General features: G+C 42.3%; 1 long non-coding RNA gene across 1 annotated transcript; it reads left to right on the forward strand.

Moving 5' to 3' along the window:
* Positions 1 to 4073: 4073 nt before the first annotated feature.
* On the forward strand, positions 4074 to 6023 carry LOC129642276 (uncharacterized). Its single transcript, XR_008709586.1, has 3 exons — positions 4074 to 4141; positions 4525 to 4708; positions 5661 to 6023. It is a non-coding gene; the product is annotated as an uncharacterized LOC129642276 (long non-coding RNA).
* The last annotated feature ends 18424 nt before the right edge of the window (positions 6024 to 24447 follow it).

Below are 24447 nucleotides of genomic sequence, written 5' to 3' on the forward strand. Positions count from 1 at the left end.
GTGGTGCAAGCAGTACTGTGAGTGATGGGTAGCGATGGGGAATGGCAGATGAAGCTTGGCTACCTCAACTTGGTTGCTAGCAGGGCATGTACTTGGTACTGGTCCATGGCTTGGGGCTGGGGGCCCCTGATCTAAGGTCTCCTTCAAGTATGAGTCTGGTGGTTGATGCCATTGCAGGCTGGGGGCCTAGCTGGGTCTGTTGGCCGAGACATCCATGTGTGGCTTTTCCTTGTGTTTGGGTTTCCTCACAACGAGGTGGCTGGATTCCAAGGGCAAGCATCTCAGGAGACAGCCAGGTGGAAGCTGAATCCGTTTTAGAACCTAGTTTAAAGTCACACAACCTCACTAATGCTACATTTTGTTAGAAGCACTAAATCCTCCTCATGTTCAAGGGGGAGGAAATTAGACTCCAGTTTTTATGGGCATATTTTAAAACTACCACATTCCCTTAAAAGCCCAGAGAGTATCCTGGAATAGCAGTATACACTCAAATGTAAAAGAATAACATTGTAGCAAAAATTTCATTTCTGAGATTTTATAGGACCCTACTCTAGGCAGTGCTTTAGCAGCCTCTCCCAGCTCCCATCTCCCTTTGGGAAAATGCCCTAGTTTCTGAGAAGCTTCTTTACCCCTGGTTAAATAAACATAGAACAATCTGATTGTACTGTGTGTGTGTGTTTGTGAGTGTGTGTGTCTGTGAGTGTGTGTGTGTGTGTCTGTGAGTGAGTGTGTGTGTCTGTGAGTATGTGGTGGGGACCACCCACAGTTCACCCGAAACTCTGCAGACAGGCTAGTCACTGTCCTGGAACACTGGGCAGATTCTCAATGTTCAGTAGATATTTGTGATATTTTAGAGCTGCCAAAGAGATATTTCCCAATTTGTATGGAAATACAAAAAACCTCGAATAGCCAAAGCTATCTTGAGAAAGAAGAATGGAACTGGAGGAATCAACCTACCTGACTTCAGGCTCTACTACAAAGCCACAGTTATCAAGACAGTATGGTACTGGCACAAAGACAGAAATATAGATCAATGGAACAAAATAGAAAGCCCAGAGATAAATCCACGCACATATGGACACCTTATCTTTGACAAAGGAGGCAAGAATATACAATGGATTAAAGACAATCTCTTTAACAAGTGGTGCTGGGAAATCTGGTCAACCACATGTAAAAGAATGAAACTAGAACACTTTCTAACACCATACACAAAAATAAACTCAAAATGGATTAAAGATCTAAACGTAAGACCAGAAACTATAAAACTCCTAGAGGAGAACATAGGCAAAACACTCTCTGACATACATCACAGCAGGATCCTCTATGACCCACCTCCCAGAATATTGGAAATAAAAGCAAAAAGAAACAAATGGGACCTAATTAAACTTAAAAGCTTCTGCACATCAAAGGAAACTATTAGCAAGGTGAAAAGGCAGCCTTCAGAATGGGAGAAAATAATAGCAAATGAAGCAACTGACAAACAACTAATCTCAAAAATATACAAGCAACTCCTCCAGCTCAACTCCAGAAAAATAAATGACCCAATCAAAAAATGGGCCAAAGAACTAAATAGACATTTCTCCAAAGAAGACATACAGATGGCTAACAAACACATGAAAAGATGGTCAACATCACTCATTATCAGAGAAATGCAAATCAAAACCACTATGAGGTACCATTTCACACCAGTCAGAATGGCTGCGATCCAAAAGTCTACAAGCAATAAATGCTGGAGAGGGTGTGGAGAAAAAGGAACCCTCTTACACTGTTGGTGGGAATGCAAACTAGTACAGCCACTATGGAGAACAGTGTGGAGATTCCTTAAAAAACTGGAAATAGAACTGCCTTATGATCCAGCAATCCCACTGCTGGGCATACACACTGAGGAAACCAGAAGGGAAAGAGACACGAGTACCCCAATGTTCATCGCAGCACTGTTTATAATAGCCAAGACATGGAAGCAACCTAGATGTCCATCAGCAGATGAATGGATAAGAAAGCAGTGGTACATATACACAATGGAGTACTACTCAGCCATTAAAAAGAACACATTTGAATCAGTTCTAATGAGGTGGATGAAACTGGAGCCTATTATACATAGTGAAGTAAGCCAGAAAGAAAAACACCAATACAGTATACTAACGCATATATATGGAATTTAGAAAGATGGTAACAATAACCCTGTGTACGAGACAGCAAAAGAGACACTGATGTATAGAACAGTCTTATGGACTCTGTTGGAGAGGGAGAGGGTGGGAAGATTTGGGAGAATGGCAATGAAACATGTGTAATATCATGTATGAAACGAGTTGCCAGTCCAGGTTCGATGCATGATACTGGATGCTTGGGGCTGGTGCACTGGGACGACCCAGAGGGATGGTGTGGGGAGGGAGGAGGGAGGAGGGAGGAGGGTTCAGGATGGGGAGCGTATGTATACCTGTGGCGGATTCGTTTTGATGTTTGGCAAAACTAATACAGTGTTTCAGGTTTAAAAATAAAATAAAATTTAAAAAAAAAAGAAATAAATAAGCCACACTAATAGTGAAGAGTTATATTTAAGGGAAGGTTCTTTGACTGAACTAGTTTAAATGTTAATTTTATTACTCAAGAGAACACTTTGGAACTCCCTGTCATTATCAAACAATTAAACTGTAGTTCCTTATTAATTTTTACTGCTTTCCTAGGGTAATTAGTGGCACATAATGTGAATTACATCCCATCAATGAATAGATTTTTGAATGTGAGTGGGCAGAACCTTTTATTTGGCTATCCAACAAGACAAGGCCCATGAAAGGAAGAAAGGTGGACCCCTGCCAGAATAGATGGCCTCTGCACACCTCCCTGAGTCTACAGTGAAGCCCAGCATTCCTCTTTATAAAACACATAATTATCCAGTTTTCAGGAAGAATGAAGGTCCCAGCACCTTCCTTGAACTCAAAGTTGGCAGTCAGAAAAAAGGATAGTTCTTTTGGAAGAAAGATTTGGAAACCAAAACCAAGATATGGAGATTCTTGAAGTCTTAAAGGAAGATTATCAATTGAGGATTCTTTTTTTTTTTTTAAGCTTAAAAAAATTATTTTTGGCTATGCTGGGGCTTAGTCGCTGTGCACGAACTTTCTCTAGTTGTGATGAGTGGGGACTATTCTTCACTGTGGCTTTTGGGCTTCTCATTGTGGTGGCTTCTCTTGTTGTGGCGCATGGGCTCTAGGGTGAGTGGGCTTCAGTATCTGCAGCTCGTGGGCTCAGTAGTTGTGGCTCATGGGGTTCATTGCCTCTCGGCATGTGGAATCTTCCAAGACTAGGGATCAAACCTGGGTCCTCTGCATTGGCAGAGTGGATTTTTAACCATTTGACCATGAGGGAAGTCTGGGTTTCCCTGGTGGCTCAGATGGTAAAGAATGCGCCTGCATTGCAGAAGATCCCTCGGTCAAGAAGATGCTCTAGAGAAGGGAATGGCAACCTACTCCAGTATTCTTGCCTCGAGAATCCCCATGGACAGAGGAGTCTGGTGGGCTACAGTCCGTGGGGTTGCAAAGAGTCAGACACCACTCCTAAGGAGTTATCTTTTTCGTTTGTTGAGAGTGAAGTTTATGAAGCACCTAGTATGTGCCTGGTCCTTTACCTGACAACATGAGTATACTATTTAATTCTCAGCGCTCTTTCATGAGATCGCTATTATTGTCTCCATTTTGTAGACAAGGAAAACTCATCTTGGGCTTAAAAACATGAGATCATATAGTAATGACAGGTCTTGGCACTGAGGCCAAGTCCAGCTGAGTCTCAAGCCCAGATTCTTAACTATTGCACCTTACTGTGTTATGGTTGGGCCATATCTTTATTCATATCCTCTGTTGCATCACTGATTTATTTTAACATTTTTCTTATTAGTAGATTCTATAACTAACAAAACTGAACACAAAGGTTAAAGGGCCTTAGAGATGTAATGTGATCTCTTCCTCTTTTTTTTTCTCATTCATCTTATAAATGAGGAAATTGAGGCCCCCAAAAGAGAAGGGACTGTTGACTTAAAACAAATGTACAACATAAAAATTGAGAATTGTCTTTTATTTGGCAGACTTTCTGAGGACTTCAGTCTTGGGACACAACCTCTCAGATAGCTCTGAAGGACTACTCGGAGGAGGTAAGGAAGGAGACAGGATATTAGAGGTTTTTGCAACCAAGACCAGCTTGTCGGAACATTAAAAGATTAACATTAATTAAAGACAAGCAGACATCTCAAGGTAATGAATTTAGTACTTTTTTATGTATGGGAATATGCAATTCAGGGCTCACTGAAACCATTCCTTTCATTTGCACCTCAGCTGTCTAGAACCAGCATCCTGTTCTTTCCCATCCTGTGTTGCACAGTTGGAGTGACTCCATTGGCTGAGGATTTGGCAGCGGGCAGCCCCTCTGTCTCCATCCTGAGTTCCTCAGGGCTCACCATCAGGGGTGGCTGTAGTAGCTTGATGGCTGAAACATCCTTTGTTTACTGTTATGGCTGGCAACTTTTTTCATCCACAGGACCATCTGACCCAGTGAGAGAGCAGTGAATCTGGTTCCATGTACATCCTAGGAGTGGTCCTGGCTGCCAGCATTCCCCTGATTCCTGTTCTGTTTGCAGAATCCTCAGATCCTAACAGAGAGACTGACCTCTGGTTTCCCGGGTGGGCTTTTCACCAGGGTGTCACCTGCTCTGAGCATCTAGGTAAGCCACATTCCCCATGTGGGAAAACTGTAGCCGACTATGTCTTGCTCACTTGCAACCCAAGTGTCACCAGCCTGGAAATACAAATTGTGTGGGCATAAGTTCGCACTTTCTTGGCTGACACCATTCACCTTCCACCCGCTGCCCCTCAGTTGACCTGGGGGTGGGGGAGTAACTGAGACCACAGGAAGCAAAACTGCGGATAAAGGGGATTACTGCATAGGAGAGTCTGGATCCTAATGGTTTGGTTAAGCTGCCAAACCAACTCTAAGGCTGTCTTCCTCTGGGCTTCTCATTTAAAAACAATCAGTGCAGAATGGTTCAAGACATTCTCACCCTCTTTATCAGTTATTTCCTGCTGAAAGCTATAGTAACAGATAGCAGTATGTTGAGTGACGGGAACACAGTCCTCGCCCCCATGGAGCTTACATGCAATCCATAGATGGAGAGATGCTGCGAAGGGAAGAGAGCTGAGTTGTCGGTACAGGCAGTTCCTGGGTGCCAGCTCAGCTGTCTCTTCTGCTTTTCAGAGGAGAAGAACAGCATTCCTTGCACGTTGCAAATCTGCTCAATATAATTAAATTCCATCTCTATTTGCTTTTACTTTTAACTTCAAATTTCTCAGAGTAAATATGAGCCTGGAAGAGCTGACCAAGGAAGCAGCTGCTCCTAGGAACCTGGAGGGCCAGCAGGCAGCTGAGGTAGATTGTGAGCTCATTCAGAGAATACTTTTGGATCAATGATGATTTCAGTTCCACCAGAGGCCGAGGGTTTGGAGCCAGTGTCTCTGGGCTGAGTAATGCATATATTTGGAGTGCTGGGGCTGCGGGTAGGGGCTGTTTCCTTCTCACTTCCTCTGCATGAGGAGATGTAATTTCTTTTTTGACTGAAGGGTTGCTAAGTTAGTCCACCCTGGCAATGGTTGATTCACTGTTCAAATTTTCTCTCCCAGGTGGCAAGTGTTGCCAAGGGAGAGGCAGTGGAGGGTGATGGTGAAGAGTTCCGCTCTAAGAATCCTCATTCTACCTTTTTACATGCTGTGTGACCTTGGGCAAGTTACTCAGCCTAGCTGAGCCTGGATTTCTTTATCTGTGCTCTGTGGACAATGACAGGAGACCAGGTTTCTGCTGGCGCTTGGCAGACCTTACATAGATCTTCTGAGGAGCAGGGTCACCAAGAGCTGGAATGGGACAGAGTGAATTTGTGGAGTGCACAGAAATGAAAACATCCCCAGCAGCTGGGGGTGTAGCATCAGTCAAGGCACAGAGGTCAAACAAAATAAAAACAGAAAACAAACCCCAAAACAGGTGTTACCAGAAGGTTTGGAGATGAACTCTGTCTCCCTGCCTGAATCTGGTACTTCCAAGGTCCTGCCCTGTGAGAAGTGCCCCTTTTTAGAACAAAAAAGAACTAGAACAAGCCCCCAAGCTTGACATCCATAAGCAAATATTTTAAAATGATATTCAAAGTTTCTATGTTTTTAATGGAAGAAATAGGCACCTTTTTAATGCTGGTAGATCTGTGTCTTATTATTAAGACATTTTAGTAGGACAATAGTCAGCATGAATCAAGAGTCCTAAAAGTGATCATATCCTTTCACCTGACAATTCCACTTTCAGGAAATGGTTAAAGGAAAAAGTATGATTGTGCAAAAATTTAGTTAACATGCTTCTGGAACAGTGTTGTAAAATAGAGAGGAACTGTTCTTTAATTTCTTAAATTCTAGTGAATGTGTAAGTGGAATACCACAATACCATTAAAAAACGTAGGATATTGCTTTTTAAAAAATTTTATTGAAATATAGTTGATTTACAATGTTGTGTTAATTTCTGCTTGACAGCAAAGTGATTCAATTAAACACACATACATATATATACTATATTTATTATTTTCCACTTTGCTTTATCACAGGATATTGAATATAATTCCTTGTGCTATGCAGTAGGACCTTGTTGTTTAGCCATACTATATATAATAGTTTGCATCTGCTAATCCAAAACTCCTAATCTTCTCTCCCCTATCTAGCCCTTGGCAACCACAAGTCTGTTTGCTCTATCTGTGAGGCTATTTTTATTTCATAGATATGTTCGTGTTGTATTTTAATTCCATATGAAAGTGATAGCATATGATATTTGTGTTTCTCTTTCTGACTTACTTTGCCTAGTATGATAATCTCTAGTTGCATCCATGTCCTGGCAAATGAGGGTATTTCATTCTTTTTAACGGCTGAGTGATAGTCCATTGTGGGCTTCCTGGGTGGTGCTAGTGGTAAAGAACCCACCTGTCAATGGAGGAGACATAAGAGACAAGGATTCAATTACTAGGTTAGGAAGATCCTTTGGAGGAAGGCATGACAATCCACACCACTATTCTTGCCTGGAGAGTCCCATGAACAGAGGAGCCTGGTGGGCTATAGTCCATAGGGTTGCAAAGAGCTGGACATGACTGAAGCAACTTGGCTTGCATGCACGCGATGGTCCATTGTATCTGTCAGTGGACATTTAGGTTGCTTCCATGTCTTGGCTTTTGTAAATAGGGCTGCTATAAACAAACAGGTGCATGTATCTTTTTTAATTACAGTTTTTTTTTTTTTTCTGGGCATATGCCTAGGAGTGGGACTGCAGCCTTCCAGGCTCCTCCATCCATGGGATTTTCCAGGCAGGAGTACTGGAGTGGGGTGCCATTGCCTTAACCGTGCTGGATCATATGGCATCTCTAATTTTAGTTTTTTTTTGAGGAAACTCCATACTATTTTCCATAGTGGCTGAACCAGTTTACATTCCCACCAGCAGTGTAAAAGCATCCCTTTCCTCCACACCTTCTCCAGCATGTATTATTTGTAGACTTTTAAATGATGACCTTTCTGACTGGTGTGAGGTGGTAGCTCATTCTTGTTTTGATTTTCATTTCTCTAATTATTAGCAGTGATGAGCATCTTCTCATGTCCCCCTTGGCCGTCTGTATGTCTTCTTTGGAGAAATGTCTCTTTAGGTCTTCTGCCCATTTTTTGATTGGATTGTTTGTTTTTGGTTACTGAATTGTAGTAACTTTTTATATATTTTGGAAATTAAGCTCTTGTCAGTCAGTCACATAAAAATGTAGAAAGCCTGAGAAAAGGCTCAATGGATCCAAATATGAAACATGAAGGCTCCAGGCTTCTATAGTTCTGAGGTTTAAACCTGCTTCTATCACTTACTAGCTGTGTGGCATTGGACAAATTACACAGTTTCTCTGTGTTTACGATTTTTCATCTGAAATAGGGATTATAAATTATGATTGCTTAATGAGTTTAGTATAAGTGAGATATGCTTGCAAAACTCAGGACAGTGACAAGTACGTGGTAAATCCCTCATCTATTGTTAAGTGAAATTATGAGGACATGTTTCAAAAAAAGAAAGAAAAGCGTATGTGGTTAAAAAAAAGAATTTATTTTTTATTCAGTGCATGTTTACTGAATACCTCCCATGTGGCAGGCTCAGGAATAAAATAGTGAACAGAAGAAGCCCAAATATCTGCACTGGCAGTGCTTACAGTTCCAAAGGAAGTCATCGTAAGAATTGCTGGGGGTGCCTTTCAAAATTCAGGTGCTGGGGACTCATCCATGCTCAGAAATCTGGATTCTGCAGATGTGGGGGGCAAGACAGGGAGTCTGATTTTGTGTGTGCACAGGGAGATTCTGCTGCAGGCTTTGGGAGACTGTGCTGGTTGATGTACTGCCAAGCGATGGTTAGAGAGGGATGTGTGTGCTATGTTGCTTCAGTCATATCTGACTCTGCCACCCTATAGACTGTAGCCTGGCAGATTCCTCTGTCCGCGGGATTCTCCAGGCAAGTATACTGGAGTGGGTTGCCATGCCCTCCTCTAAGGGATCTCCGACCAGGGATTGAACTCATGTCTCACATCTCTTGCATTGGCAGGTGAGTTCTTTCCACTAGCACCACCTGGGAAGCCCAGAGAGGGATGAGGAGTGACATTCTTTTCCTTGTATTTTTAAAGTTTCAACAGTAAGCATCAAACAAGAAGTAATGCTTCAACAAGAAGCATTTTTTATAATTATAAAGGTAAACATTTTATGTGTTTAAATATTTAGCAGCTCCACCCCTCCCGGCTGCCTTCCCCCATGCCCAGCACAACCCTCACCTCTTCTCCAGTAGCAGAAGCACATCACAAAGACTCCAGATTAGGAACACCTCTGGGAATGGATGCTGGGGCTGTGATTCTCAGAGAGTTGCAACATCACAAAGGGAAGGTGGCAAATTTCTTGTTCAAATCATCTACTTTTGCTCAAATCTGCCTCGAAGCAGACGTTTCTATAAGGGACCTCTTAAAAGAAGCATTTCATTTGCTTTCTTTTTCCCTGCAAATTCTCCTGACCTTGAGATTTTTCCCATGGCTCTAGTAATTGGTGCAGAGTCCAGCATCATTTGTATGGACACTGTGTAATGTGGAGGTTGGGGGAAGAAATCTCCGCAGTCATCCTGTGCTTGTAGCAGGTGAATTTATATTTTATGGGTTTTGGTCAGATTGATTTTTGTGAAACACCCTGGGGTATTTGCAAATATGAAAGCTCTTGTAGTGCTGGTCGCTTGTTTGCATATACAGGAAGAATTAAAAAAGAAAAAAATTTGCTCTGTCTGTCGACAAACCCCATTGTCCCCAGGAGCATGGTAGGGAAGCAGATGAAGGGCTTCCAACAGGACAGAAAATTAGAGGCAGGGAGATCGGAGATCAGGATGAGAAGCTGCCAATGAGGACTGATCTGCCCTGGGAGTCACTGGCAGGTGTGGCTGCATGGTTTTAAGTACTGTGTAGATTTCACTAAGGGGCTTCCCTGGTGACTCAGTGGAAAAGAATCCACCTGCCAGTGCAGGAGATGCAGGAGACACAGGTTCCATCCCTGAGTCAGAAAGATCTCTGGAAAAGGAAATGACAACCCACTCTAGTATCCTTGCCTGGGAAATCCCATGGGCAGAGGGGCCTGGAGGGCTAGAGTCCATGGCATCGCAAAAGAGTCAGACACAATTTAGCCACTAAATAACAACAAGTCTCACTAAAGAAGTAGGTTAAGATAAGCCACTAAATAACAACAAGTTCTCACTAAAGAAATAGGTTAAGATAAACATAGCAGTGAGAGAGTCAGTTCCTAGGCAGGTTGATAAGGAGTCTAGGGTTCCCAAGGAGAGAGGGGTCTGGAATTCTCAAGGAGGAAGAAAGGACATACTTTTTTTCTTTCTCATTTCCAAGTTTCTCATTCTATTTTCTCATACAGTGGTGGCCAAGACACCTGTTACATCCAAGACCATGTTTCTGAACAGATTTCTGTCTTCAGCGTCCAGGGGGACATGTGCCCTCTAATCAGCCCCACCTCAACTTCCCCAAATAGAAATTACATACCTTCAATGGTTCAAGATGGGAATTTTAGGGGTAGGTGGTGAGGCTAGGTTGAGGCTTTATGTTTGAATTCTCCCCTTGTGGTACAACTTTAATGCACTAATATTTCCAACATGTCCCCTGTAAGCAAGAGTCAAAAAGGGAGCAGCTGGGGTTTTTAGGAAACTTGGAGAACAACTTTCCCAACTTTGTCTTCTTGGAATCGATGTGATAGTTTCTTGGTGGCATATACCTGGGTGTTAGATTGGTGGGTGGTGTGGATACCAGACCACCTGACCTGCCTCTTGAGAAAGCTGTATGCAGGGCAAGAAGCAACAGCCAAAGCCGGCTTTGGAACAGCGGACTGGTTCCAAGTTGGGAAAGGAGTACATCAGGGCTGTATATTGTCATCCTGCTTATTTAACTTATATGCAGAGTACATCATGTAAAATGCCAAGCTGGATAAAGCACAAGCTGGAATCAAGATTGCCAGGAAAAATATAGAAAATCTCAGATATGCAGATGACACCACCCTAATGGCAGAAAGCGAAGAGGAACTAAAGAGCTTCTTGATGAAAGTGAAAGAGGAGAGTGAAAAAGCTGGCTTAAAACTCAACATTCATGTGATGAGCATTTTTAAGATCCATTATTTTAGTAACTTTCAAATAAAATAATTATGTATGGTGACTGATGTTAAAAAAAACAACAACTCAACATTAAAAAAATGAAGATCATCTAGTCCCATCATTTCATGGCAAATAGATGGGGAAACAATGGAGACAGCGATAGACTTTATTTTCTTGGACTCCAAAATCATTACAGATGGTGACTACAGCCATGAAATTAAAAGACACTTGCTCCTTGGAAGAAAAGCTATGACAAACCTAGACAGCATATTAAAAGCAGAGATGTTACTTTGCCAACAAAGATCTGTCTAGTCAAAGCTATGGTTTTTCCAGGAGTCATGTATGGATGTGAGAGTTGGGCCATAAAGAAAGCTGAGCACCCTTGAAGAATTGATGCTTTTGAACTGTGGTGCTGGAGAAGACTCTTGAGAGTCCCTTGGACTGCAAGATCAAACCAGGTAATCCTAAAGGAAATCACTCCTGATTATTCATTGGAAGGACTTATTCTGAAGCTGAAGCTCCAATATTTTGACCACTTGATGCGAAGAATTAACTCTTTGAAAAAAACCCTGATGCTGGGAAAGATTGAAGGCAGGAGAAGGGGACGACAGAGGATGAGATGGTTGGATGGCATCACTGACTCAATGGATATGAGTTTGAGTAAGCTCTGGGAGTTGGTGATGGACAGGGAAGCCTGGCGTGCTGCAGTCCATGGAGTTGCAAAGGGTCAGACATGACTGAGCGACTGAACTGAACTGAGCTGAGGGAAGGTGTACTGACCCTGGGTTAAGGTTGGATAGGCTACATGGTGAGCTCAGGGCCTTCCAGAATGATCTTAGCTTTTTAGTCCCATGAAGATCCTGTTCTCCCATATCCTCACGGAACATCTGATGAGTCTCCCAAGGTTTCTCACTGTTACTGGAAGTTGAGCAGAAGATTATCTTTCTCTTCCATGAAACTATAAGCTCCCCAGAGGCTGAGGAATAATCATGTGTGTGTATTTGACCTCTGTTACCCAGTAGGATCTTCTTCCTTACATCAGCACCTGGCTTTTCTTTCAGCAGAGGCTTGAGGTGTTCCAAATACAAATTTTTCTTGAAATTTCTGTAAGTTGGAAGCATCTGTGTCTAGCTAATGTTTGCCAGCACTGCAAACCAGGATAATGGCAGGAGCATTTTTTTCTGTGAAATCAGAAAATCGGTGAACTTCAAGGACACAAAGAGGAATGTTCATCTAATGACAGGTTCCACTCAGTAAACTCCGATTTCCACACTCCTGTTTGTCCTCAGTGTGATATGTCGTCTTGTCGGCTTGTATGCTGCTCACTTAAAAAAAATTTTTATTTGTTTATTTGGCTGCATTGAGTCTTAGTTCAGCACAAGGATCTTCATTGTGGTGTGTGGGGATTTTTGTTGCAGCGCATGGGTTTTTCTCCAGTCACTGTAGGCCTCGGGCTCCAGGGCACGTGGGCTTGCCCTTTGTGACTCACAGGCTTAGTTGCTCTGTGGCATGTGGTATCTTATTTCCTCAACCAGGAATTGAACCTGTGTCCCTTGCATTGGAATGCAGATTCTTAATCACTGGATCCCCCGGGAAGTCCCTGGCCAATTTTCTTTGATCTGTTTGAAATACTTGCCAGCAGCCATCTGTGAGAAATCTTCTATTCCATCTTCATCCCATCTCTACACCAGTGGTTTTGAGCACTTTGGGGTCATGCATTCCACTGATACTATGATAATGGATATAAACCCATTCTCTGGAAAATTCATGTATGCACAGAATTTTGCACATCTCAGTGGATGTGATGACCTAATGACTTATGAGGCAATCATTTATTTACACATTTGTTCATTTACTTGCTCATCACTTATTCACTTGTTCATTCATTTACTATTAGCTAATGCTGTAATTTAGGTGCTGTGTTAGGTCTTGGAGACTCAAGAACAATGATCCCTACCCTCAAGGATTTTATAGACCAAGCTTACAGATGGTAAGTAAACCATCTGTGATGATAAATTTTATGTGTCAACTTCATGGGGATAAGGGATGCCTGGACAGCAGGTAAAACATTATTTCTGGGTGTCTGTGAGGGTGTTTTTAGAGGAGATTAGCATTTGGTTTTGTAAACTGAATAAAGATCGCCCCCACATCCCAATACTATGGAGCATTGTCCATCTATTGAGGGCCTATCTAATACAAACAGCAGATGGAAGGGCAAGTTTGTTCTTTTTCCTGGGCTGGGCCACCAGTCTTCTCCTAACCTTAAACATCGGCATTCCTCATTCTCAGGCCTTCAGACTAGGACTGCAACTTAACCCTGGGCTCCCCTGGTTCTCAGTCCTTCGGACTAAATTCTATTACTGGCTTTCCTGGTTATCCAGCTTGCAGTTTTTATGGTGGTAAAATATATACAACATAAAATTCACCATTTTGACTATTTTAAAGTGCACAATTCAGTGCCATTAAGTACATTTACAATGTTATATAACCATGTGCTGTGCTCAGATCAGATGCTCAGTCATGTCCTCCTCTTTGCAACCCCATGGACTATTATAGCCCACCAGGCTCCTCTGCTCTCCTAGCAAGAATACTAGTTGGGTTGCCATTTCCTCCTCTGGGGGCTCTTCCTGCCCCAGGGATCAATTCTGTGTCTCTGACATCTCCTGCCTTGGCAGGCAGGTTTTCGACCACTAGTGCACCTCCACCATGTCACTATCCGTTTCCAGAGCTTTTTCATCACCCCAAATGGAACTCTGTACTTACTAAACAGGAACTGCCTCTTCTCCACTCCCTTCTCCCCAGCTCCTGGTAATCTTTATTCTTCTTCTTGCCTATAGGAATTTGCCTATTCTAGGTACCTTGTATAAGTGGAATCATACAAAATTTTCCTTTTGTTTTTGGCTTACTTCAGTTGGCATAGTGTTTTTGAGGTTCATCCAAGTTCTAGCATGTATCAGAATTCATTCCTTTTTAAGGCTGAATAATATTCCATTGTATATATATGTGTGTGTGTGTATATATATATGTATATATGTGTGTGTGTATATATATATATATGGATAGCAGTTCATCTGTTGATGGACACTTGAGTTATTTCTACCTTTTGGCTACTGTGAATAATGCTGTTGTGAACACTGATAAAGAAATATGTGTTTGAGTCCCTGCTTTTGATTCTTTTGGGTATATATCTAGATGTGGAATTGCTGGATCATGTGGTAATTTTATGTTTAAATTTTTGAGGCTATATATATTTTTTCTCAAAAGAAATTTTTAAAATAATTTTCAAATTGTGCTTCATGAATTGCTTGACTATTATTTATGATTGGTATTTATTACTTATGATTGGTTATTTTAAATTTTATTCTGTAAGATTATTATCCTTTTACTTTGGTAATCACCTAGCACAGTTATTCTCATACTTAAGCTTGTATCAGAGTCACTTGAAGGGCTTGTGCAAACAGAGAATTGGGCTCCATTTCCAGAGTTTCTGATTTGATAGGTCAGAGGTGAGGACTAGAAGTGTGTATTTCTAGCAAGTTTTCAGACAAGGCTGATGTCACTGTCCTGGGAATCGCGTTTTGAGAACCATTGACCATGCCTACTTGGGAATTCTTGAGGTAAAATAGAGCTTACCATCTGTTTTCAAATGTAATAATTTTATGAATACTAAACCTAATAATTGCTGAAGTTGGCATGATATTATAAACATTCATTGTAACATTGCAGTTTTACTTTTGTATTTTGTAATCAACAATCTTTTCAGGTCTCTAACATTTTTATAGGCCCCCCCTGAAACTTATAGGCCTTAATTATTGTGCCCAAATCATTGATGGAGAGAATGGTTTTGCCCAGTGCCTGTGTGCGCTCAGTCACTCACATGTGTCTGACTCTCTTGGACCCTGCCAGGCTCCTCTGTCCATGGGATTTTCCCGGCAAGAATACTGGATCGGGTTGCCATTTCCTACTCCAGGGTATTTTCCTGACTCAGGGAACAAGCCCACGCATGTCTCCTGCGTCTCCTGCATTGGCAGGGGGAGTTCTTTACCACTGAGCCACCTGGGAAGCCCACCCAATGCCTATAGATTTGCCTTATATATATATATATTTGAATGACTGGGTTATTAACCCATTGTGTGAATGGGTCATAATTAATCACACCCAATCAATCAATCAATAAAATCTAGCTTGTTTGTATTGTTTTCCTTCTACAAGCAAAGCTTCAGTGACTACTCCTCTGTCTCAGGTGTTTACACTTCTGACTGCGTGTTAGAATCACCTTTCCTATTTTGTTCTCCCCAAATGTAAAGGGTTTATTCTCTTCTATCATCAGGAGTACGAAATACAAAGTCCCCCCACTCCCCCCGCCACCTTCGCACCCAGTTCCTCAGTGTTAACGGTGATGAGATTGTCCAGGCAGTGCTGCCGTCCACTCCCAGCCTCAGGCCTCGAACGGGGCATAGCTGGCACTCAGCATTTTTCTAATCAGCTCTTCTACTCCGGTACTTGGATCTCATTACCCGAGGTTTTGATTTTATTGGCCTGAGTGCTGTCCAGGCATGAATATTTTTAAAAAGGTCTTCAGGTGATTTTAATGTGCAGACTGGGGCTAAGAGTCACGGTTGTACAAGCATCTTTGACCACGTGTGCTGTGTCTTGTCTGGGCCAGGAGAGTCCCTAGAGATATGATGCTAACCCAGAAGAAGAATCATTATCTTTGTAAAAAATGATGTTGAAATGATTGTCCCACGAGTCAAGACATGCTGTGTTATCACAGCAGCAGCAGTGGCAACAGGTGCCCTGCTGGTTCTCCTCTGCTCTAAAACATGCGCACCCCCAGCCTTTCCTGGTGGAAATGCTTGTCTTTTAATTACCAGGGAGGAGGGAATGAGCGTTAAAAAGACAAGCTTCATTGCAAGAATCAGGACGGTGGCTCATTCCTTATCCTTAATAGAGTTTCTGAATTCAGTTGTTTTCATAATTTAAATTCTATTATCAAAGAAATCTTCAGTGTAGAAACAGTAGGACAGATTAATAAGTGAAAAGAAAAATACACAAGCGTCTATTTTCTATTTAATGAAAAATAATGAGAATCAAGTCTAATCATCTTAACAGCAGTGTTCAAGTGCAAATGTTACATTTGGGTCAGAGAAGATGAATGACTAGCAGCAGATGCAGAAATTTTTGTCACTGTTGTACGTACTTAAAGACAGATGTGACTTTGCGTCAAGCCAAAAACCCGAAGGTGATACTCAAAATGTGCAACAGCTGGTATAGCATGGGGCCTGGGGCTAGCCAGGACATTGTTCTGGTCTGTTTTGACAAAAAACCAGCCCTCCAAATACATATGATACAGTGGTAGTCAGACTCTCCTGCTTTCACAAGCCTACCCCTCTTGTCTGTCACACTGCCTGAGATTCCACCCCTCACTTGAGTAAAAATTTTACTTTCTTAAAAGAGAAATACGGATATTTTTTAAAAAGAGAATATGTGTTGTTTGTATGTGAGAACGTCCCCTCTTAATAGCTTTGTGCCTTGGCTACTGATTACTTTATAATTTATAATATGAGTAGGTTCCCTGCTGGAAAGGTTTCCTGGTGGACAGGACATAGATTAGTTTAGTGTTGGTGGGGAGAGAGAAAATTCATGACTCTGGGCTTCTGCCTGGGCAGAAAAGGCCTCATGTATGAGGTGACGTTATTAGGGATGGGGGCGGAATGGGAAGAGGACTTGAAGATCAATGACGCCTGTTTTTTTTTTTTTTCTTTTTTTATCATTTTGCCAAGTAATTAACTTTAGCAAAGATGGCTAGATCTAGAATGTAGAGATCATCTCTTCCACATGATCTAATTTATATGTAAGGAAGCTGAGCCCAGAGACAAAAAGTGACTTGTTCAAGGTCACACAGTTGTTTGGGTTGGCAGTGTGGGAAGAACTGTAGTGTCAGAACCGGCTTTAGGGTCTGGCTCTGATTCTGATGAGGTGTGGCTCTTCTGCTGCTCTACAATATGGGGAATCAATTTCAGAAAATTTAAAACATATGAAGGGATGAAGAAGTCCAGAGTATACCGTTGTTGCATAAAATTTATTTTGCGCTGAAGCATTTGAGATCCTGAAATTGCTTATCTGCCTAAAAGCTCTCAAAAGAGCTCAGTTGTCATAAATCCCCTCCTTGGGAACAACTCTCTAATCTTCTTGGAGATGTAAAGCTGGCACCACACCAAAGCAGATGTTGCTACAGAACTATTCTATCCCCCATATCTAAGTGCCCTTTCTTCCCTCTCTTTCGAAAAAGTCATTTGTCCCCAGAAGTGCCCTTCTCCTCCTCTTCCCTGATTAAGATGGTATATAAACCCCTTTGAGTTGCATCTTTTTTATGAACTTCCATGATTAAATCTATTTCTTCTCTTACTAATCTGTTCTTCTGAGCTTAATTTGCAGGCCCCCAAGAACTGAATATAAGAGGGTCAAGGAAAAGTTTTTCTCTATGACACATGAATTATACAAAAGGCAAAAAACATTTAAAGATTTTATTCAAAGAGATAGAGTTGATTACAAAAGAAAATTCAAGAAACATTTATATAGTATGTTAGTCAAACTATATGGAGGGACACAGAAATGAATTTGCTAAACGATACAAAATTGGTTAATGTTCTTCAGGGCAATGAAATTGTAACTTTTGGGATAGAAATTTTCAAGTTGACATTATTTTCACAATGTTTGTTCTCTAAACAAGTAGAATGGCAAAATCAAAGAAAGTCCTAATTGATACTCCTCTGATGATGTTGAAGCTGAAACTCCAATATTTTGGCCACCTGATGCAAAGAGCTGACTCATTTGAAAAGACCCTGATGCTGGGAAAGATTGAGGGCAGGAAGAGAAGGGGATGACAGAGGATGAGATGGTTGGATGGTGTAACCGACTCGATGGACATGGGTTTGGGTGGACTCCGGGAGTTGGTGATGGACAGGGAGGCCTGGAGGCTGCAGTTCATGGGGTTGCAAAGAGTCGAACACGACTGAGCGACTGAACTGAACTGATGAGTTTGTTAAAAACAATGATACTGAAAAGATATACCTTTATCATGGTAGTTTATTTCCAAATTGAATAAATTTGGCTTAGTATGTGAATATGATGAGAAAAAAAAAAGTCTGAAGTATCCCTCAATTGTTACTATCTACCCACTCCAGTACTCTTGCCTGGAAAATCCCATGGGTGGAGGAGCCTGGTAGGCTGCAGTCCATGGGGTCGCTAAGAGTTGGACACAACTGAGCGACTTCACTTTCACTTTTCACTTTCATGCATTGGAGAAGGAAATGGCAACCCACTCCAGTGTTCTTGCCTGGAGAATCCCAGGGACAGGGGAGCCTGGTGGGCTGCCGTCTATGGGGTCACATAGAGTCAGACACGACTGAAGTGACTTAGCAGTAGCAGAAGGAATATGGGTTTCTAGAGTGTTCTGGGTCCTTGATTCTTTGAGGGTTCATCCATCTGTATATTTCCTATGTATACACTGCAAGAGGAAGTTATCCTAGGAAAGAGAAGTCTTGTTCCATACCATCAAACCTCCCAGTATCAACCAGCCAAACTGCTGAGTATTTGAAATCCTGAACCCAGGAGAGACCTACTCTTTGCTAGATGCCAGAGTAAACACATTTATTTGTCAGTTTAGCCAAGAATGAGTGGAATTAAGTGAAGATGTAAACTTCCTGAAGCAGAAGACCTGTTGAATTGGGAGTGGGCATTGGGCAATGACATTTCTCCCCTTCTGTTTCGGGAGAAGGGAATGGAGCCTGAAATCATTTCACTTCTTCTCACCTTGGTAACAAAATCTGGCCACATATCTTGGTGATTCTCCAAGTCCAGGACTTGTCCATGAGGTCTGGTCAGCACTGAATCTGCCCCGGTCAGTGTTCTTTTGGGTGTCTACTTCTCAATTTGCCTCTGTTTGCATTTCAAACGCTTCAATTATTTAGTTAAAAACTAGTCTGTTCCTTGTTCTTAGGCAGGCAGTGACCCCACTGAAACAGTTTGGAAATGGTGCATATATTTGTATCTTTCAGCTCCTGTCTCTGGGATGAATTCTGTGTCCACTCTCTCTCACATACCTTCAGAGGCATGGCTGTCTTTGGTCATGTTGTGGAATGTTTGGGGAATACATTCCTCCTTGTGCCTTTGGCCCTATTAAGGCATAAAGGGGGATGCCTTTGACACGTCCCACACCAGTTCTCATATCTCCTACACACCACAATAGAATGGTGATAAACACACTATATTCATACCAAGGAATAAATGACTGACAGCTTTTAATTTGTTAACTATCCTTGAGGTCTCATTTTTAAAAAAAATTGAAGCATTCTTGATTTACAGAGATCCCATTTTTAAGACATGTATTATTTTTTAATAAGAAAAGTCTTGTTCATTTTGAAAGGCTTAGGAAATTAAAAAATTTATTGAAAAGAAAATTTAAATCACCTAGAATATCACTATCCGGGGATAACAAATGTGGTTAACATTTTGTTATATTTGCTTCCAGATATACACATACTTAAAAAAAAAACTGAGATTCAACTGTTTTATTAACTTTTTAATTGTGGTTGAAGCCAATTTCAAGGGTGTAATTTCATGAATCAGTTGCTGCTCTTGCTGCTGCTAAGTCGCTTCAGTCGTGTCTGACTCTGTGCGACCCCATAGATGGTAGCCCACCAGGCTCCCCCGTCCCTGGGATTCTCCAGGCAAGAACACTGCAGTGGGTTGCCATTTCCTTCTCCAATGTGTGAAAGTGAAAACTGAATCAGTTAGGGGATTGTAAACAATTTTTTTTTGATCTGGGAAGTTGATGGGGTGGGAGGGGGCAGTGGGAGTTCACAGATATTCATGAACTAACACTGTAGAGGCATCTCCATCCAAAGAAATGCTTTTCTGTCCACATGTTGGGCTGGCAGATATGGTTTCTGAGATAGAGAAGATTTTTGGAGCTATTTATGTTACTGTGTGTGTAGGGAGTACATGAACCCGAGGCCTTATTTCTCCTATTTGAGAATGTATGTACTCCAGCCTTCTCCAGCTTTCCACTTGTCATTATTGCCTGCTGCTGCTGCTAAGTCGCTTCAGTCGTGTCCGACCCTGTGCGACCCCATAGACGGCAGCCCACCAGGCTCCCCCGTCCCTGGGATTCTCCAGGCAAGAACACTGGAGTGGGTTGCCATTTCCTTCTCCAATGCATGAAAGTGAAAAGTGAAAGTGAAGTCACGCAGTCGTGTCCGACTCTTAGTGACCCCATGGACTGCAGCCTACCAGGCTCCTCCATCCATGGGATTTTCCAGGCAAGAGTACTGGAATGGGGTGTCTCAGGCTAGAGCTTTATTCTCACTTTCCTTTTCTGCTTACATTTTGAAGGTTCTGCCTTAAAAACTTTTCTGAATATGATCACTTAAAAAAATTGTTTATTTTTAACTGAAGGATAATTGCTTTACAGTATTGTGTTGGTTTCTACCAAACATCAACATGAACCAACCATTGGTTTACCTATGTGCCCTCCCACTTGAACATCCCTCCCACCTCCCTCCCCATCCCACCCCTCTAGATTGTTACCGAGCCCCTGTTTGAGTTCCCTGAGTCATACAGCAAATTCCCATTGGCTATCTGTTTTACATATGGTAATATATGTTTCCTTGTTACTCTCTCCATACATCCCATCCTTTCCTTCTTCCCTAGCCCTGTCCATAAGTCTATTCTCAATGTTTGTGACTCCATTGCTGCTCTGCAGATAGGTTCATCAGTACCATCTTTCCAGATTCCATATATATGTGTTGGTGTATGTTATTTGTTTTTTTCTTTCTGACTTACTTCATTCTGTATAATAGGCTCTCGGTTCATCCACCTCATTAGGACTCACTTACGTGCATTCCTTTTTATGGCTGAGTAATATTCCATTGTATATATGTACCACAGCTTCTTTATCCATTCATCTGTCAGTGGACATCTAGTTTGCTTCCATGTCCTAGCTATTGTAATGCTGCAGTGAACATTCCAGTATGTGTGTCTTTTTCAATTTTGGTTTCCTCAGGGTATATGCCTAGTACTATCTTCACTGTTACACCTTGATCTATGTCTCCATCATTTATAACTTGAATGAGTTCAGTTAATGTTTATGGAAATAAAGACCAACCCAGTGAGAACAGATGAAGGTTGTCTGTACACAGCTTGCTGTAACAAGGAAGCCAACTGCCATCACTTGGGTTTTGGCTGAGACTCAAAAGCAGGCAGAGAAATGGGAAGATTTTGTAGTGGAGAAAAGAGAAGACTTTAGGTTTGCCCTGATTGGATGCTGTTAGTGTGGGGAAGTTCTCAAGGGGTGGGGGGCAGCTAGAGATAGGACATCTTATGTGATTGGTTAAGGATGCATATTTGGCTTTCTCTGGTTTTCTAAGTTGGAAGCAAGGACAAACTTTAATGAAGCTGCCAGTTATTAATCAATTCTGCCTGTTTTGGGCTGCTAGTGACAGGAGTTGTTGTTTGGCTTCATGGAATTTTTTTCTAGAGATAGTGGTCTGACTTTGTACAAGTCTGCCTTATAAATAATAAGTGGGCTGGATTCATGGGCTCCCTAGATAATGAGTTGGTTTCTAGGGCTGGTTGAGATAGTAGGCTGCTGCTGCTGCTGCTAAGTCGCTTCAGTCGTGTCCGACTCTGTGCGACCCCATAGACGGCAGCCCATCAGGCTCCGCCATCCCTGGGAATATCCAGGCAAGAACACTGGAGTGGGTTGCCATTTCCTTTTCCAATGCATGAAAGTGAAAAGTGAAAGTGAAGTCGCTCAGTTGTGTCCAACTCTTAGCGACCCCACAGACTGCAGCCTACCAGGCTCCTCTGTCCATGGGATTTTCCAGGCAAGAGTACTGGAGTGGGGTGCCATTGCCTTCTCTGGAGATAGTAGTCTAGAGTTCTATTTTTACATAGGGTTAGGCTGTTCTATGGGCTTCCCGGGTAGCTCAGCTGGTAAAGAATCCACCTGTAATGCTGGAGACCCCGGTTTGATTCCTGGGTAGGGAAGATCCCCTGGAGGAGGGCATGGCAAAACACTTCAGTATTCTTGCCTGGAGAATCCCCATGGACAGAGGATCCTGGCAGGCTACGGTTCATGGGATCGCAAAGAGTCGATACAGCTGAGTGACTAAGCACAGCACAGGCTGTTGTATATTCAGTCTCTTATGCTGTATTTGCATTCAAAACTTAATGGTGCTTCTTTGATGAACACTTGGAGACAACTTGATTGGAAAGTAACTACTGTTATTGTCATCTCCGTTTACCTAGAAGAACCTGAGAGTCAGAGAGGTCAAGTAACTTACCCAAGATCACACAGTAAGAAGAGCCTGCCTTTAAACTTCGGCAGCTTTCACTCCAGAAACTACCACCTTAGACTACCTCCCTTAGCCACTTAGAGACTGGAGTCACTCTGTCTTTGCCAGTATGTTAGCCAGTAAGAATTTAAAATGCAACCTCTCTATCAGCAGAATTTACATTTTGACAGCTACTTCTATTCCTGAGTAAGGCAATCCATTCTATATGACCTAACTCAACTTTTATCTTCTCAGTGAAACTTAACTCCATTCATCCCATTAAAAAAATTAATTTATTAAAAAAAAATTTTGGCTGCACTGGGTCTTTGTTGTTGCATGCAGACTTTCTCTAGTTGTGCCTCACAGGCTTCTCATTGCTGTGGCTTCTCTCTGTTGTGGAGAAGCCACCTGTGCACCTGTGGGCTCTAGGTGCACAGGCTTCAGTAACTGCTATATGTGGGCTCAGTAGTTGTGAATTACTGGCTCTCCAGCCCATGGGCTTCAGTAGTTGTGGTGCATGGGCTTACTTTCCCCAAGGCATGTGGGATCTTCCTGGACTTCAGAGATCGAGCCCATGTCTCCTCCGTTGACAGGCAGATTCTTAACCACCGGACAATCAGGGAAGTCCCCCATTTCCCTTTGAACTATCCAATGTGAAACCATTTGCCTCAGATTGGGACTTGAACCCATGTGCTGGGACTTGAACCCGGCCAAAACCCAGTTCAGGACTCAAACCTTTGTGACCAGGACTTGAACCCAGCTAAATCCCATGGTACCTGGTTTCAGGACATGATGAAGTTCAGGTTCTTAATATCTGCTCGCAGAAAGAATTCAGTGAGAGACAAAGTGATAGGTAAGAAGTGGGTTTGTTCAGATTCGGAGAGGAACACACTCCACAGACAGAATGTGGGCCATCGCAGAGGGCGAGTGTGGGGGCCCTGAAATGTGGTATGGTTAGCTTTTATGGGCTGGGTAATTTCATAGACAAATGAATGGGAGGATTATTCCAATATTTTGGGGAAGGAGTGGAGATTTTTAGGAGTTGGGTCCCTGCTCACTTTTTGGTCTTTTGATAGTGCCTTGGAACTGTCATGGCCCCTCTGGGTGTGTCATTTAGCTTGCTGACTGAGGATCAAGGTCTAGTCAAAGTGGACTTGTCCACCATCTTGGATCCATTTGGTTCTAATTGGTTTATGTTGTATCCTTGGGTTAGACTTTCCTGGTGGCTCAGACGGTAAAGCGTCCGCCTACAATGCCGGAGACCCTTGGGTTATGCCATTCTTTTAAAAGTTGTGCCCTGCCCCCTTCCCTCCTGTTTCAAATGGACTGTAGAATATGAAGGATTGAATCTCTGAGAGGAAAATGGAAAGTGTGTGACACCCACTGTACACACACCCAGAAGTCAGACTGCCTGGGTTTGGTTCTCAGCTCCCTCACTCAGTAGTTACAGACCTTGGGCTGACCTCTGAATTGATCTAAGCCTCCATTTCCAAATCTGTAAATGGGGATGATGGTACAATACTACCTGTCCTATGAAGCTTAAAGATTCAAATATCAGACATAAAGCACTTGCAAATGCCAAGGCAGATGGTAAGTTCTCAAGGTCAATTAAAACAGAAATACTCTAAGAAGATTCTCTCCTATGGCTTTAACTAACGAACTGTGGAAGTGGGAATTTAATTGTCAATAGTCTGGGCTGGAAAGGGAGGGGAGAACAATCCTACAGAGTACTCTTTTTCAAAAAATTGTCTGGGGCAAGTGAAGACTTCTCAAAGAAGTTGACAGAAAGTGGCATTGCCACCCATCCGGCTCCCTCCCCACACATACTTCCCACTCACTTTTGAGATCCTCCAATGATTACAAGGGAAAAGACTGAATAAGATTTCATTTTTACTGATTGCGTTGAACAATTGGTCTTTGTAAATCCAAGTAAATACACAACACATTAAGGACTTCAAATCTTCAAATCCTATTTTATTTGTCTTCTGTGGGTCACTGTACTTGAAATAAGTAGAAGCCAGATAAATAGGCATCCACCGGAGGAACAATACAGGGATGCCCAGCCTTTTGTTTGCTGAAATAATTGCATATCAAGGGCTTTATCCTCTACTTTGTTACAAAGCACAAAAGAATAATTTAAAATTCCAATTTAACAAAATAAAGGAGATCCGTACCCCCAGCACAGTTTATTCTGTCTTGGTGGCATCTCCCCATCCAGGGAGGATGTGGCACAAGGAGAGAAGCGAATTGGCTCACTCTAGTGGTACTGCAGCCTCTGGAATCTCTGGGTGGCCAGGGCAAGGTCTCTGGACCCTTGCCTCATGACTTCAGGAGGGTGGTGAGAGCGTGGGTGCAGGTGCACCTGCGTGAATCGGGGTGGAATTTGTGGAAGTTCTTATCTGAT

Source organism: Bubalus kerabau, chromosome 1, assembly GCF_029407905.1.
Source record: "Bubalus kerabau isolate K-KA32 ecotype Philippines breed swamp buffalo chromosome 1, PCC_UOA_SB_1v2, whole genome shotgun sequence".
Taxonomy (NCBI): domain Eukaryota; kingdom Metazoa; phylum Chordata; class Mammalia; order Artiodactyla; family Bovidae; genus Bubalus; species Bubalus kerabau.